The 16,853-nt window shown below is 43.6% G+C and overlaps 1 long non-coding RNA gene across 1 annotated transcript; it reads right to left on the bottom strand.

The window, feature by feature from the left end:
* Positions 1-1,421: 1,421 nt before the first annotated feature.
* LOC137466698 (uncharacterized) lies at positions 1,422-13,160 on the bottom strand. Its single transcript, XR_010995265.1, has 4 exons — positions 13,115-13,160; positions 9,076-9,150; positions 6,339-6,372; positions 1,422-1,447 (listed from the first exon to the last, which is right to left on the bottom strand). It is a non-coding gene; the product is annotated as an uncharacterized lncRNA (long non-coding RNA).
* Between the last annotated feature and the right edge of the window lie 3,693 nt (positions 13,161-16,853).

Below are 16,853 nucleotides of genomic sequence, written 5' to 3'. Positions count from 1 at the left end.
CCCGAAATCCCCAAATTCCCAAATTCCCAAATCCCGAAATCCCCAAATTCCCAAATCCCCGAATCCCCAATTCCCCGAATTCCCGAAATTCCTGAATCCCCGAATTCCCAAATCCCGAATTCCCGAATCCCCGAATTCTCGAATCCCTGAATCCCCAAATGCCGAATTCCCAAATCCCCAAATCCCCAAATTCCCAAATCCCCGAATTCCCAAATCCCAAAATCCCCGAATTCCCAAATCCCCGAATCCCGAAATCCCAAATCCCAAATCCCCAATTCCCTGAATTCCCAAATTCCCGAATCCCCAAATCCCCGAATTCCCGTATCCCCAAATTCCCGAATTCCCGAAATCCCAAATCCCGAATTCCCAAATCCCCAAATCCCCGAATCCTGAAATCCTGAAATCCCTGAATTCCCGAAATTCCCGAAATTCCCGAAATTCCCAAAACCCCCAAATCCCAAATCCCCAAATCCCCAAATCCCGAATCCCCAAATCCCCAAATTCCCAATTCCCGGATCCCCAAATCCCCAAATCCCCAAATCCCCAAATCCCCGAATTCCCAAATCCCCAAATCCCGAAATTCCCAAATCCCCAAATCCCGAAATCCCGAATTCCCAAATCCCGAAATCCCCAAATCCACAAATCCCCAAATCCCCAAATTCCCCAAATCCCCGAATTCCCAAATCCCCGAATCCCGAATCCCAAAAACCCCAAATTCCCGAATCCCCAAATCCCCGAATCCCGAAATTCCCGAATCCCCAAATCCCCAAATCCCCGAATTCCCGAATCCCCAAATTCCCGAATCCCAAAATCCCCAAATCCCAGACCCCAAATCCCGAAATTCCCGAATCCCGAAATCCCAAAATCCCCAAATCCCCGAACTCCCAAATCCCCAAATCCCAAATTCCTGAATTCCCAAATCCCCGGATCCCCAAATCCCCAAATCCCCAAATCCCCGAATCCCCAAATCCCGAATTCCCGAAATCCCGGAATTCCCAAATTCCCGAAATTCCCGAATCCCCAAATCCCCAAATCACGAAATCCTGAAATCCCCAAATCCCTGAATTCCCGAAATCCCCAAATCCCCAAATCCCCAAATCCCGAAATCCCCAAATTCCCCAAATTCCCCAAATTCCCCAAATTCCCCAAATCCCCGAATCCCCAATTCCCCGAATTCCCGAATTCCCAAATCCCCAATTCCCGGATCCCCGAATCCACAAATCCCCGAATCCCTGAATTCCCGAATTCCCAAATCCCCAAATCCCCGAATCCCGAATCCCCAAATCCCCAAATCCCCAAATCCCCAAATCCCCGAATTCCCAAATCCCCAAATCCCCGAATCCCGAAATTCCCCAAATTCCCCAAATTCCCGAAATTCCCGAAATTCCCGAATTCCGCTGCTCGGGCGCTCCCGCTCTCACCGGCGCTGGGCGCGGCCTCGGGGGCGCTGCGGGAGAGGGGGGGGCGGCTCAGGGACCCCAAAATCGGGGGGTTCCCAAATTTTGGGGTTCCTAAATTTTGGGGTTCCCAAATTTGGGGGTTCCCAAATTTTGGGGATTTGGGGGATTTGGGGTTCCCAAATTTCGGATTTTTGGGATTTTAGGGTTTTGGGGTCCCCAAATTTTGGGGATTTGGGGATCCCAAATTTTGGAGATTTTGGGGTTTTGGGGTTCCCAAATTTTGGATTTTTGGGGTTTTGGGGTTCCCAGATTTTGGGGTTCCCAAATTTTGGAGATTTTGGGGATTTTGGGGTTCCCAAATTTTGGATTTTTGGGGTTTTGGGGTCCCCAAATTTGTGGGATTTGGGGGATCCCAAATTTTGGATCTTTGGGATTTTAGGGTTTTGGGGTCCCCAAATTTTGGATTTTTGGGGTTTTGGGGTTCCCAAATTTCGGATTTTTGGGGTTCCCAAATTTTGGATTTTTGGGGTTTTGGGGTTCCCAAATTTCGGATTTTTGGGGTTCCCAAATTTTGGATTTTTGGGGTTTTGGGGTTCCCAAATTTTGGGGATTTTGGGATCCCCAAATTTCGGATTTTTGGGGATTGGGGTTCCCAAATTTTGGATTTTTGGGGTTTTGGGGTTCCCACATTTCGGATTTTTTGGGGATTTTAGGGTTTTGGGATTCCCAAATTTTGGATTTTTGGGGTTTGGGGGTTCCCAAATTTTGGGGATCCCAAATTTCGGATTTTGGGGATTTTGGGGTTCCCAAATTTCGGATTTTTGGGGATTTGGGGTTCCCAAATTTTGGATTTTTGGGATTTTGGGGTTCCCAAATTTTGGATTTTGGGGATTTTGGGATTCCCAAATTTCGAATTTTTGGGATTTGGGGGTTCCCAAATTTTGGAGATTTTGGGGATTTGGGGTTCCCAAATTTTGGGGTTTTGGGGATTTTGGGGTTCCCAAATTTTGGATTTTTGGGATTTTGGGATTCCCAAATTTCGGATTTTTGGGATTTTAGGGTTTTGGGATTCCCAAATTTTGGATTTTTGGGGTTTGGGGGTTCCCGAATTTTGGGGATCCCAAATTTCGGATTTTGGGGATTTGGGGTTCCCAAATTTTGGATTTTTGGGGATTTTGGGGATCCCAAATTTTGGATTTTTGGGGTTTTGGGGTTCCCCAAATTTTGGATTTTTGGGGTTCCCAATTTTGGGGATTTTGGGGATCCCAAATTTTGGATTTTTGGGGATCCCAAATTTTGGATTTTTGGGGTTTTGGGGTTCCCAGATTTTGGGGTTCCCAAATTTTGGGGATTTTGGGGATTTGGGGTTCCCAAATTTTGGATTTTTGGGATTTTGGGTTTCCCAATTTTTGGATTTTTGGGGTTCCCAAACTTTGGATTTTTGGGGTTCCCCAAATTTTGGGGATTTTTGGGATTTTGGGTTTCCCAGATTTTGTATTTTTGGGGTTCCCAAATTTTGGATTTTTGGGGTTTGGGGGTTCCCGATTTTTGGGGTCCCCAAATTTTGGGGTTCCCAAATTTCGGATTTTTGGGTTTTGGGGTCCCCAAATTTTGGATTTTGGGGATTTGGGGATCCCAAATTTTGGATTTTTGGGGGGTTTGGGGGTTCCCGATTTTTGGGGTCCCCAGATTTTGGGGATCCCAAATTTTGAGGATTTTGGGGTTCCCAAATTTTGGGGTTTTGGGGTTCCCAAATTTTGGAGATTTTGGTGTTTTGGGGTTCCCAAATTTTGGATTTTGGGGATTTTGGGGATTCCAAATTTTGGATTTTTTGGGGTCCCCAAATTTTGGATTTTTGGGATTTTGGGTTTCCCAAATTTTGGATTTTTGGGGATCCCAAATTTTGGATTTTTGGGATTTTGGGGTCCCCAGGTTTTGGGGATTTGGGGGATTTGGGGTTCCCAAATTTTGGATTTTTGGGATTTTGGGTTTCCCAATTTTTGGATTTTTGGGGTTCCCAAACTTTGGATTTTTGGGGTTCCCCAAATTTTGGGGATTTTTGGGGTTTTGGGTTTCCCAGATTTTGTATTTTTGGGTTCCCAAATTTTGGATTTTTGGGGGTTTGGGGGTTCCCGATTTTTGGGGTCCCCAAATTTTGGGGTTCCCAAATTTCGGATTTTTGGGTTTTGGGGTCCCCAAATTTGGATTTTGGGGATTTGGGGATCCCAAATTTTGGATTTTTGGGTTTTGGGGGGTTCCCGATCTTTGGGGTCCCCAGATTTTGGGGATCCCAAATTTTGAGGATTTTTGGGGTTCCCAAATTTTGGAGGGTTTTGGGGATCCCAAATTTTGGATTTTGGGGTTTTGGGGTTCCGAAATTTTGGGGATTTTGGGGATTTGGGGTTCCCAAATTTTGGATTTTGGGGATTTGGGGTTCCCAAATTTCGGATTTTTGGGATTTTGGGGTTCCCAAATTTCGGATTTTGGGGATTTTGGGATTCCCAATTTTAGGATTTTTGGGGTTCCCAAATTTTGGGGTTTTGGGGATTTTGGGTTCCCCAAATTTTGGATTTTTGGGGTTTTGGGGTCCCCAAATTTTGGGGATTTTAGGGTTTTGGGGGTCCCCAAATTTTGGATTTTTGGGGTTTTGGGGTTCCCCAAATTTTGGGGTTTTGGGGATCCCAAATTTTGGATTTTGGGGTTTTGGGGTTCCCCAAATTTTGGGGATTTTGGGGATCCCAAATTTTGGATTTTTGGGGTTTTGGGGTTCCCCAAATTTTGGATTTTGGCGTTCCCAAATTTTGGATTTTTGGGGTTTTGGGGTTCCCAAATTTTGGAGATTTTGGGGATTTTGGGGTTCCCAAATTTTGGATTTTTGGGATTTTGGGGGTCCCCAGGTTTTGGGGATTTTGGGATTTTGGGGATTTTGGGGATTCCAAATTTTGGGGATTTTTGGAGTTCCCCAAATTTTGGATTTTTGGGGATCCCAAATTTTGGATTTTTGGGATTTGGGGTCCCCAGGTTTTGGGGATTTTGGGATTTTGGGGTTCCCAAATTTTGGATTTTTGGGATTTTGGGGTTCCCAAATTTTGGGGATTTTGGGGATCCCAAATTTTGGATTTTTGGGGTTCCCAAATTTTGGATTTTGGGGATTTTGGGGTTCCCAAATTTTGGATTTTTGGCGTTCCCAAATTTTGGATTTTGGGGTTTTGGGGTCCCCAAATTTCGGATTTTGGGGTTCCCAAATTTTGGATTTTTGGATTTTGGCGTTCCCAAATTTGGGAGATTTGGGGATTTGGGGTTCCCAAATTTTGGATTTTTGGGATATTGGGGTTCCCAAATTTTGGAGATTTTGGGGATTTGGGGTTCCCAAATTTTGAATTTTTGGGATTTTGTGGTTCCCAAATTTTGGATTTTTGGGGTTCCCAAATTTCGGATTTTTGGGATTTTGGGGTTCCCCAAATTTTGGAGATTTTGGGGATTTGGGGTTCCCAAATTTTGGATTTTTGGGATTTTGTGGTTCCCAAATTTGGATTTTTGGGGTTCCCAAATTTCGGATTTTTGGGATTTTGGGGTTCCCCAAATTTTGGGGATTTGGGGATTTTGGGGTCCCCAAATTTTGGATTTTTGGGGTTTTGGGGTCCCCAAATTTTGGGGATTTTGGGGTTCCCAAATTTCGGATTTTGGGGATTTTGGGATTCCCAATTTTTGGATTTTTGGGGTCCCCAAATTTTGGGGATTTTGGGGTTCCCAAATTTTGGAGGTTTTGGGGTCCCCAAATTTTGGGGATTTTGGGGATCCCAATTTTTGGGATTTTTGGGGTTCCCCAAATTTTGGATTTTTGGGGTTTTTGGGTCCCAAAATTTTGGGGATTTTGGGGATCCCAAATTTTGGATTTTTGGGGTTTTTGGGGTCCCCAAATTTTGGGCATTTTGGGGATCCCAAATTTTGGATTTTTGGGATTTTGGGCTCCCCAGGTTTTGGGGATTTCGGGGTTTTGGGGTTCCCAAATTTCGGATTTTTGGGATTTCAGGGTTTTGGGGTCCCCAGATTTTGGGGATTTGGGATTTGGGGATTTTGGGGATTTGGGGGATTTGGGGGATTTTGGGGATTTGGGGGATTTGGGGGATTTTGGGGATTGGGGGATTTTGGGGATTTGTAGTTTTTGGGGATTTGGGGATTTGGGGATTTTGGGGATTTTGGGATTCGGGGATTTTGGGGATTTGGGGATTTTGGGGTTCGGGGATTTCGGATTTTGGGGATTTTGGTTTTCAGGAATGTGGGTTTTTGGGAATTTGGGTTTTTGGGGATTTGGGGATTTTGGGGTTCGGGGATTTGGGATTTGGGGATTTTGGGGATTTGGGGGATTTGGGATTTGGGGATTTGGGGGATTTTGGGGTTCAGGGATTTGGGGAATTTTGGGGATTTGGGGATTTGGGGGATTTGGGGGATTTTGGGGTTCGGGATTTGGGATTTTGGGAATTTGGGGAATTTTGGGGTTCAGGGGATTTGGGATTTGGGGGATTTGGGGGATTTTGGGGTTCGGGGATTTGGAATTTTTGGGGATTTGGGGGATTTTGGGGTTCGGGGATTGGGGATTTGGGATTTGGGGGTTTTTGGGGATTTTGGGATTTTGGGTTTTTGGGGATTTCGGATTTTGGGGATTTTGGGTTTCAGGAATTTGGGTTTTTGGGGATTTGGGATTTTGGGGATTTTGGGGATTTGGGATTTTGGGGTTCGGGGATTTGGGAATTTGGGGGATTTTGGGGATTTTGGGGTTCGGGATTTGGGGAATTTGGGGGATTTTGGGGTTCGGGGATTTGGGTTTTGGGGATTTTGGGTTTCAGGAATTTGGGTTTTTGGGAATTTGGGTTTTTGGGGATTTGGGGATTTTGGGGATTTTGGGGATTTTGGGGATTTTGGGGTTCGGGGTCTCACCTGGGCTCGGCCTTTTTGCACTTGAATTTTTTACCTGGGGAGAGAAGGCGCCGTCGGGAGGGGAACCCCGAAACCGGCGGGGTTGGGGGAATTTGGGGAAATTTTGGGAATTTGGGGAAATTTTGGGATTTTGGGGGAAATTTTGGGATTTCGGGGAAAATTTTGGGAATTTGGGGGAAATTTTGGGGGATTTCGGGGAAAATTTTCGGGATTTTGGTGGATTTTTGGGGAATTTTCAGGGGATTTTTAGGGATTTGGGCATTTTGAGGTTTGGGGATTTGAGGGAATTTTGGGGGAAAATTTAAGGGAATTTTTAGGGAATTTTTAGGAAAATTTGGGGAAATTTTTAGGGAATTTGGATGGATTTTGGGGGGATTTCGGGGGAACGATTTGGGCATTTTGGGGGCGATTTTTAGGGAATTTTGGGGGAATTTTGGGGAAATTTTAAGGGAATTTGGATGGATTTTGGGGGGATTTTGTGGGAACGATTTGGGCATTTTGGGGGCGATTTTTAGGGAATTTTGAGGGAATTTTGGGGCGATTTTTAGGGAATTTTAGGGAATTTTTAGGGAATTTTTAGGAAAATTTGGGGAAATTTTTAGGGAATTTTGGGGGAATTTTGGGGGGATTTTGGGGGAACAATTTGGGAATTTTGGGGGCGATTTTTAAGGGATTTGGGGGGAATTTTGAGGGAATTTTTAGGAAATTTTGGAGGAATTTTGGAGGAATTTTGCGGGAATTTTTAGGGAATGTTGGGGAATTTTTGAGGGAATTTTGGGGGAAAATTTGAGGAAATTTTTAGGGATTTTGGATGGATTTTGGGGGGATTTCGGGGAAACGATTTGGGAATTTTGGGGGCGATTTTTAGGGAAATTTGGGGGGATTTTAGGGAATTTTTAGGGAATTTTTAGGAAAATTTGGGGAAATTTTTAGGGAATTTGGATGGATTTGGGGGGGATTTCGGGGGCGATTTTTAGGGAATTTTGAGGGAATTTTCGGGAGATTTTTAGGGAATTTTGGGGGAATTTTTAGGGAATTTTGAAGGAATTTTCGGGGAATTTTGGGGGAATTTTGTGGAAATTTTGGGGAAATTTTTAGGGAATGTGGATGGATTTTGGGGGATTTCGGGGGAATGATTTCGGCATTTTTGGGGCGATTTTTAGGGAAATTTTCGGGCGATTTTGAGGGAATTTTGGGGAAATTTTGGGGAAATTTTTAGGGAATTTGGATGGAATTTGGGGGGATTTTGGGGGAACGATTTGGGCACTTTGGGGATTTTTTGGGGGTCCCGGGGATTTTTGGGGTTCGGGATTTTTGGGGTTTTTGGACACTTTTGGGGATTTTTTGGGGGTCCCGGGGATTTTTGGGGTCAGGAGATTTTGGGGTTTTTGGGGTCCCGGGGGTTTTTGGGGTTCGGGATTTTTGGGGTTTTTGGACACTTTTGGGGATTTTTTGGGGGTCCCGGGGATTTTTGGGGTCAGGAGATTTTGGGGTTTTTGGGGTCCCGGGGGTTTTTGGGGTTCGGGATTTTTTGGGGTTCCGGGGAGGGTTTGGGGGGAATTTTTGGGGTCCTGGGGGATTTTGGGGTCCGGGAATTTTGGGGTTTTTGGGCACTTTTGGGGATTTTTTGGGGTCCCGGGGCGGTTTTGGGGTTCAGGATTTTTTGGGGTTTTTGGGGTCCTGGGGGTTTTTGGGGTTCGGGATTTTTGGGGTTTTTGGGGTCCCGGGGGGGTTTTGGGGTCCGGGATTTTTGGGGTTTTTGGGGTCCTCGGGGGTTTTTGGGGTTCGGGATTTTTTGGGGTTTTTGGGAAGGGTCCCTGGGGGGATTTGGGGGTCCCGGGGGGGTTTTGGGGTTCAGGATTTTTGGGGTTTTTGGGGTCCTGGGGGATTTTGGGGTTCAGGATTTTTGGGGTTTTTCTGAAGGATCCCAGTGAGGTTTTTGGGGTCCCGGGGGGAGTTTTTGGGGTTCAGGAGTTTTTGGGGTTTTTGCGGTCCTGGGGGATTTTGGGGTTCGGGATTTTTTGGGGTTTCTGGGAGGGTTTGGGGGGAATTTTTCGGGTCTCGGGGGAGTTTTTGGGGTTCAGGATTTTTGGGGTTTTTGGGAATGGTCCCAGGGAGGTTTTTGGGGTCCCGGAGGGGTTTTGGGGGTCCCGGGGGGGTTTTGGGTTCAGGATTTTTGGGGTTTTTGGGGTCCTGGGGGTTTTTGGGGTTCGGGATTTTTTTGGGGTTATTGGGAAGGGTCCCTGGGGGGTTTTTGGGGTCCCGGGGGGGTTTTTGGGGTCCCGGGGGGGTTTTGCGGTCCGGGATTTTTTTGGGGTTATTGGGAAGGGTCCCAGGGAGGTTTTTGGGGTCCCGGGGGGATTTTTGGGGTTCGGGATTTTTGGGGTTTTTCTGAAGGATCCCAGTGAGGATTTTGGGGGTCCCGGGGGGGGTTTGGGGTCAGGAGTTTTTGGGGTTTTTGGGGTCCTGGGGGTTTTTGGGATTCGGGATTTTTTTGGGGTTATTGGGAATGGTCCCGGGGGGGATTTTGGGGTCCCAGGGGGGTTTTTGGGATTCGGGATTTTTTTGGGGTTATTGGGAATGGTCCCTGGGAGGTTTTTGGGGTCCCTGGGGGATTTTTGGGGTCCCGGGGGGGTTTTTGGGATTCGGGATTTTTTTGGGGTTATTGGGAAGGGTCCCTGGGGGATTTTGGGGTCCCGGGGGGGTTTTTGGGATGGAGATTTTTGGGGTGACTCACTGAGGGCGATCAGCACCCCCAGCACGAACATGACGATGCTCAGGATCAGCCCCGCCAGCCGCAGCGATTCGTAATCTGGGCACCCCCAAAAAGCCCCGAACTCAACCCAAAACCGCCCTCGAGACCCCCGGAAATGAAATCCCCGCCCCCCAAAACCCCCGGGGACCCCGAAGCGCCCAAAAAAATGCACCCCAAAATCCCAAAATGCACCAAAAAACCCCCAAAATTCACCGAAATCCTCCAAAAATCACCCAAAAGTCACCCAAAAAACCCCAAAACCGCCCCAAAATCACCCCAAAAAACCCAAAATTCACCCCAAAACCGCCAAAAATGCCCCCCAAATTCCCCCAAAATCCCCGCAAAATTTTCCCAAATTCCCCAAAATTCCCCATTTCCCACAATCCCCAAAATTCCTCAAAATTCCCCCAAAATTTACCCAAAATTCCTCAAATTTTTCCCCAAAATTCCCGTGAAATCCCCAAAATTCCCCCAAAACCGCCAAAAATTTACCCAAATTCCCCAAATTTCCTCAAAAATTCCCCCAAAATTGCCCAAAATTCCCAAAATTCCCCAAAATTTACCTAAAATTTACCTAAAATCCCCCAAAATTTCCCCAAATTCCCCAAAATTCCCCAAACCCCCCAAAATTTACCTAAAATCCCCGAAAATTTATCCAAAATTCCCCAAAATTCCCGAAATCCAACCAAAATTTGCCCAAAATCCCCCAAATTTACCTAAAATCCCCCCAAATTTCCCCAAAATTCCCATTTCAGTCCTCAAAATCCCCAAAATTCCCCCAAAATTCCCATTTAAACCCCCAAGAAATCCCCAAAATTCCCCAAAATTCCCTAAAAATTCCCCGAAATCCCCCAAAATTCACCCAAAATTCCCCAAAATTTACCCCAAAACCACCCCAAAATCACCCCAAAAACCCCAAAAATGAACTCCTCGTCCCCGAAATCCCCGTGAGACAACGAAACCCCAAAAAAATGCACCCCAAAATCCCAAAATGCACCAAAAAAACCCCAAAAATGAACTCCTCGTCCCCGAAATCCCCGTGAGACAACGGAACCCCAAAAAAATGCACCCCAAAATGCAAAAAAAACCCCAAAATTCACCGAAATCCTCCAAAAATCACCCCGAAATCACCCCAAAACCGCCCCAAAATTTACCCAAATTCCCCCAAATCCCCAAAATTCCTCAAAATTCCCCCAAAATTCCCATTTAAACCCCCAAAAATTCCCCAAAATTCCCAAAAATTCCCCAAAATCCTCCCCAAATCCCCCAAAATTCCCATTTAAACCCCCAAGAAATCCCCAAAATTCCCCAAAAATTACCCAAAATCCCCCAAAATTTTCCAAATTTCCCCCGAAATCCCCCAAAATTTACCCAAATTCCCCAAATTTCCTCAAAAATTCCCCCAAAATTGCCCAAAATTCCCAAAATTCCCCAAAATTCACCTAAAATTTACCTAAAATCCCCCAAAATTTACCCAAATTCCCCAAAATTCCAAAACCCCCCAAAATTTACCTAAAATCCCCGAAAATTTACCCAAAATTCCCCAAAATTCCCAAATCCCCCCAAAATTTGCCCAAAATCCCCCCAAATTTACCTAAAATCCCCAAAATTCCCCCAAAATTTCCACTTCAACCCCCAAAAAATCCTTAAATCCCTCAAAATCCCCAAAATTCCCCAAATTTCCCCCAAAATTCCCATTTAAAACCCCACAATTCCCCAAAATTCCCTAAAAATTCCCCAAAAATTCCCCGAAATCCCCCAAAAGTTACCCCAAATTCCCCAAAATCCCCAAAAATCACCCCAAAACCGCCCCAAAATCACCCCAAAAACCCCAAAAATGAACTCCTCGTCCCCGAAACCCCCGTGAGACAACGGAACCCCAAAAAAATGCACCCCAAAATCCCAAAATGCACCAAAAAAACCCCAAAATTTCCGCAATATTCCCCAAAATTTAACCAAAATACCCCGAAATTCCCAAAAATTCCCCAAAATTTACCTCAAATTCCCAAAATCCCCTAACATTTATCTAAAAATCCCAAAAATTTACCCCCAAATCCCCAAATCCCCCCAAAATTTACCCCGAATCCCCCAAAATTCTCCCAAAATTCCCACAAAATTCCCAAAAATTCCCCCAAATTTTCCCCCACAAAAAATTCCCCAAAAAATTCCCAAAATTTCCCAAAATTCCCCCAAAATTCCCATTTAAATCCCAAAATTCCCCCAAATTCCCCCAAATTCCCCAGAATTTCCCAAATTTCCCCAAAATTCCCCAAAAAATCCCAAATTTCCCCCAAAATTCCCATTTAAATCCCCAAAATTCCAAAAAATCCCCCAAAATTTCCCAAAATTCCCATTTAAACCCGCAAAATTCCCATTTAAACCCCCAAAATTCCCAAAAATTCCCTAAAAATTCCCAAAAATTCCCAAAAATCCCCTTAGAAATCCCAAATTTCCCCCCAAATTTCCCCAAATCCCCCCAAAATTCCCCAAAAAATTCCCAAAATTCCCCCAAATTCCCTTAAAGTCCCCCAAAATTTCCATTTAAATCCCCCAAATTCCCAAAAATTCCCCCAAAATTCCCAAAAAATCGCCCAAAATTCCCAAAATTCCCATTTAAACCCCAAAATTCCTCAAAATTCCCCAAAATTTCCCAAATTCCCCCCAAAATTCCCAAAATTTCCCAAATTCCCCCCAAACTTCCCTCCAAAATTCCCCCAAAATTCCCCCAAATTCCCAAAATTCCCAAAAATTCCCCCAAAAATCCCCAGAATTCCCAAAATTTCCCTAAAATTCCCATTTTTACCCCCAAAATTTCTCCAAAATCCCCCAAAATTCCCATTTAAACTCCCAAAATTCCTCAAAATTCCCCAAAATTTCCCAAATTCCCCCAAAATTTCCCCAAAATTCCCCCAAATCCCCCCAAATCCCCAAAATTCCCCTCAAAATTCCCAAAATTTACCCAAAATCCCCCAAAATTTACCCCAAAATTCCCAAAAATTCCCCCAAAATTCCCCAAATTCCCAAGATTTCCCAAAATTTCCCTAAAATTCCCATTTTTACCCCCAAAATTTCCCCCAAAATTCCCAAAATCCCCAAAATTTACCCCAAAATTCCAAAAATTCCCCAACATTCCCCCAAAATTCCCAAAATTTCCCTAAAATTCCCATTTTTACCCCAAAATTTCTCCCAAAATCCCCCAAAATTCCATTTAAATCCCCAAAATTCCTCAAAATTCCCCAAAAGTTCCCCAAATCCCCCAAAAATCCATAAATTCTCCCCAAAATTCACCCAAAATTTACCCAAAATTCCATCAAAATCTCAAAATCCTCCAAAATTCCCCCAAAATCCCCCCAAATTCACCAAATTTTCCAAAATTTCCCCCAAATTCCCCCCAAACTTCCCCAGAATTCCCAAAATTTCCCTACAATTCCATTTTAACCCCCAAAATTCCCAAAAATTCCCCCAAAATTCCCATTTAAATCCCCGAAATTCCCAAAAATTCCCCCAAAATTCCCAAAAAATCCCCCAAAATTCCCAAAATTCCCATTTAAAACCCCAAGAAATCCCCAAAATTTCCCCAAATGCCCTCAAAATTTGCCCAAAATTCCAAAAAATTCCCAAAATTCCCCAAAAATTCACGCAAAATTTACCCAAAATCCCCCAAAAATTCGAAAAACGCAAAATTTACCCAAAATCCCCCAAAAATTCGAAAAATTTCCCAAAATTCCCCATTTAAACCCCCAAAATTCCAAAGAATTCCCAAAATTCCCAAAATTTCCCCAAAATTCCCCCAAAATTTGCCCAAAATTCCCAAAATTCCCGAAATTCCCCAAAAATTCACGCAAAATTTACCCAAAATCCCCAAAAATTCGAAAAATTTCCCAAAATTCCCATTTAAAACCCCCAAAATTCCAAAGAATTCCCAAAATTCCCAAAAATTTCCCAAAATTCCCCCAAAATTTCCCAAAAAATCCCCCAAAATTCCCAAATTTCCCCAAATTCCCACATTCCCCCTGCTCACCGTAGTGGAACGGCTCCCGCGCCCGCGCCGCCTCTGCCGGGAAATTCGGGAATTTCGGGGATTTTTGGGAATTTTGTGGGAATTTTGGGGAAATTTTGGGAAATTTTGGGGAATTTTGGGGAAATTTTGGGAATTTTTTGGGAATTTTGGGGAAATTTTGGGGGATTTTGGGATTTTGGGGGGAAATTTGGGGAATTTTGGGGGAATTTTGGGGAAATTTTGGGGGAATTTTGGGGGATTTTGGGGCAATTTTTGGGAATTTTGGGGAATTTTGGGATTTTTGGGGGAAATTTTGGGAATATTGGGGGAATTTTTGGAAGAATTTTGGGATTTTTGGGGGAATTTTTTGGGAATTTTGGGGAAATTTTGGGGAAATTTGGGAATTTGGGGGGAAATTTTGGGGAATTTGGGGGATTTTTGGGGGAATTTTGGGGGAATTTTTGGGAATTTTGGGGGGATTTTGGGGAATTTTGGGGAGTTTCTGGGGCAATTTTTGGGAATTTTGGGAAATTTGGGGAATTTTGGGGGAAATTTGGGGGGAATTTTTGGGAATTTTGGGAATTTTGGGGGAAATTTTGGAATATTGGGGGAATTTTTGGGGGAATTTTGGGATTTTTGGGGGAATTTTTTGGGAATTTTTTGGGAATTTTGAGGAAATTTTGGGGAAATTTTAGGGAATTTTTGGGAATTTTGGGGAAATTTTGGGGAATTTTTGGGAATTTTGGGGAATTTTGGGGGAATTTTTGGGAATTTTGGGGAGTTTCTGGGGCAATTTTTGGGAATTTTGGAAAATTTGGGGAATTTTGGGATTTTTGGGGGAAATTTGGGGGAATTTTTGGAATTTTTGGGAATTTTGGGGGAATTTTGGGATTTTTGGGGGAATTTTGGGATTTTTTGGGATTTCTAAGGGAATTTTTGGGGAAATTTTGGGGAATTTTTGGGAATTTTTGGGAATTTTGGGGAATTTTGGGGGAATTTTTGGGGAAATTTTGGGGAATTTTTGGGAATTTTGGGGAAATTTTGGGGGAATTTTTGGGAATTTTGGGGGAAATTTGGAAAATTTGGGGAATTTTGGGGGATTTTTGGGGAAATTTTGGGGGAATTTTGGGGGAGTTTTGGGAATTTTGGGGAATTTTGGGGGAAATTTGGGGGATTTTAGGGAATTTTGGGGAATTGGGGGAATTTTGGGGGATTTTGGGGGAATTTTGGGATTTTTGGGGGAATTTGGGGGATTTTGGGATTTCTAAGGGAATTTTGGGGGAATTTTTGTGGGATTTTTGGGAATTTTGGGGGAAATTTGGGGGGAATTTTGTAAAATTTGGGGAATTTGGAGGGATTTTGGGGAAATTTTGGGGGGATTTGGGGGAATTATTGGGAATTTTGGGGATTTTGGGGAATTTTGGGGGAATTTTGGGATTTTTGGGGAAAATTTGGGGGGAATTTTTGGGAATTTTGGGGGAATTTTGGGGATTTTGGGGAATTTTGGGGAATTTTGGGAATTTTGGGGGGGAATTTTGGGAATTTTGGGGGAATTTTGGGGGAATTTGGGATTTCTGAGGGATTTTTTGGGGAATTTTTGGAATTTTGGGAATTTTGGGGGAATTTTTGGGAATTTTGGGGGGATTTTGGCGATTTTTGGGGATTTTTGGGGGAATTTTGGGATTTTTGGGGGAATTTGGGGGATTTTGGGATTTCTAAGGGAATTTTGGGGGAATTTTGGGGGGAATTTGGGGGATTTTGGGATTTCTAAGGAATTTTGGGGGAATTTTTGGGAATTTTGGGGGGATTTGGGGGAAATTTTGGGTAAATTTTGGGGAATTTTGGGGGAATTTTGGGATTTTTGGGGGAAATTTGGGGGGAATTCTGGGGATTTTTGGGATTTCTAAGGGAATTTTAAGGAAATTTTGGGAATTCTGGGGAATTTTGGGGGGATTTGGGGGAAATTTTGGGAAAATTTGGGGGTTAAAATTGGAATTTTAGGGAAATTTTGTGAATTCTGGGGAATTTTGAGTAGATTTTGGAGGTTTTTGGGGAATTTTTGGGAATTTTGGGGAGTTTCTGGGGCAATTTTTGGGAATTTTGGGGGATTTACGGGGAATTGTGGGGGGAAATTTTGGGAATTTTGGGGGAATTTTAGGGGAATTTTGGGGGAAATCTGGGGATTTTGGGGGGATTTTGGGTAAATTTTGAGGAATTTTTGGGGATTTTTGGGGGAATTTTGGGGGAAATCTGGAATTTTGAGGGGCTTTTGAGGAATTTTGGGGGAATTTTTGGAATTCTTGGGGCATTTTTGGGGATTTTTGGGGGAATTTCTGGGGCAAATTTTGGGATTTTTGGGGGATTTACGGGGAATTTTGGGGGATTTTTTGGGATTTTGGGGGAATTCTTTAGGAATTTTGAGGAATTTTGGGGGGTTTTGGTTTTTTTTGGGAATTTTGAGGAATTTTTTGGGATTTTGGGGAATTTTGTGGAATTTTGGGGGAACTCTGGGAATTTTGGGGAATTTTGGGGGAATTCTTTGGGAATTTTGGATTTTTTGGGGAATTTCGTGGAATTTGGGAGGATATTTGGGAAATTTGGGGAATTTTCAGGGGATTTTGGGGAATTTTGGGGTTTTTGGGGGGATTTTGGGGGAATTCTTTGGGAATTTTGTGGAATTTTGTGGGATTTTTGGGAATTTCGGGGATTTTGGAAAATTTAGGGGAATTTTGGGGAATTTTTGGGGAATTTCTGGGGCAATTTTTTGGGATTCTTGTTGGATTTTGGAGGAAATTTTGGGGATTTTGGGGAATCCTTTGGAATTTTTGGGGTTTTTTTTTCGAATTTTGAGGAATTGTGTGGGGAATTTTGGAAGATTTTTGGGAATTTTGGGGGAATTCTTGGGAATTTTGGGATTTTTTGGGGAATTTTGTGGAATTTTGGGAGGATATTTGGGAAATTTGGGGAATTTTCAGGGGATTTTGGGGAATTTTGGGGTTTTTGGGGGGATTTTGGGGGAATTCTTTGGGAATTTTGTGGAATTTTGTGGGGAATTTTGGGAATTTCGGGGGATTTTGGGGAATTTTGGGGGATTTTGTGGGGATTTTTGGGAATTTCAGGGGATTTTGGGGAAATTTGGGGGATTTTAAGGAATTTGGAAGGATTTTCGGGAATTTTTAGTATTATGGGGGATTTTTGAGGGAGATTTTAGGGAATTTTCGGGGATTTTTTTGAGATTGCGGAGGGAATTCGGGGAGAATTTTAAGAATTTTAGGGAATTTTAAGAATTGGGGATTTAGGGATTTGGAAAAATCGGGATTTTGGGGTTTTGGGAATTTGGGGTTTCGGGATTTGGGAATTTTGGGATTTGGGGGGTTTCAGGAATTCCGGGATTTGGGATTTTGGGGTTTCAGGGATTTGGAAAAATCGGGATTTTGGGGTTTTGGGAATTCGGGAATTCAGGGTTTCGGGGTTTTGGGAATTTCGGGAATTTGGGAATTTTGGGATTTGGGGGTTTTGGGAATTCCAGGATTTGGGATTTTGGGAATTCGGGATTTGGGGTTTTGGGGTTTCGGGGATTTGGAAAAATCGGGATTTGGGGGTTTTGGGAATTCGGGGATTTCAGAATTTCGGGGAATTTGGGAATTTTGGGATTTGGGGTTTTTAGGAATTCTGGGATTTGGGGATTTTGGGGTTTCAGGGATTTGGAAAAATCGGGATTTTGGGGTTTCGGGATTTCGGGAATTTGGGAATTCTGGGA

The sequence above is a fragment of the Anomalospiza imberbis genome, unplaced genomic scaffold (genome assembly GCF_031753505.1).
Source record: "Anomalospiza imberbis isolate Cuckoo-Finch-1a 21T00152 unplaced genomic scaffold, ASM3175350v1 scaffold_411, whole genome shotgun sequence".
NCBI classification, from domain to species: domain Eukaryota; kingdom Metazoa; phylum Chordata; class Aves; order Passeriformes; family Viduidae; genus Anomalospiza; species Anomalospiza imberbis.
The sequence above is the reverse complement of the archived record's forward strand: the minus strand, read 5'-3'. Positions and strand labels throughout refer to the sequence as shown.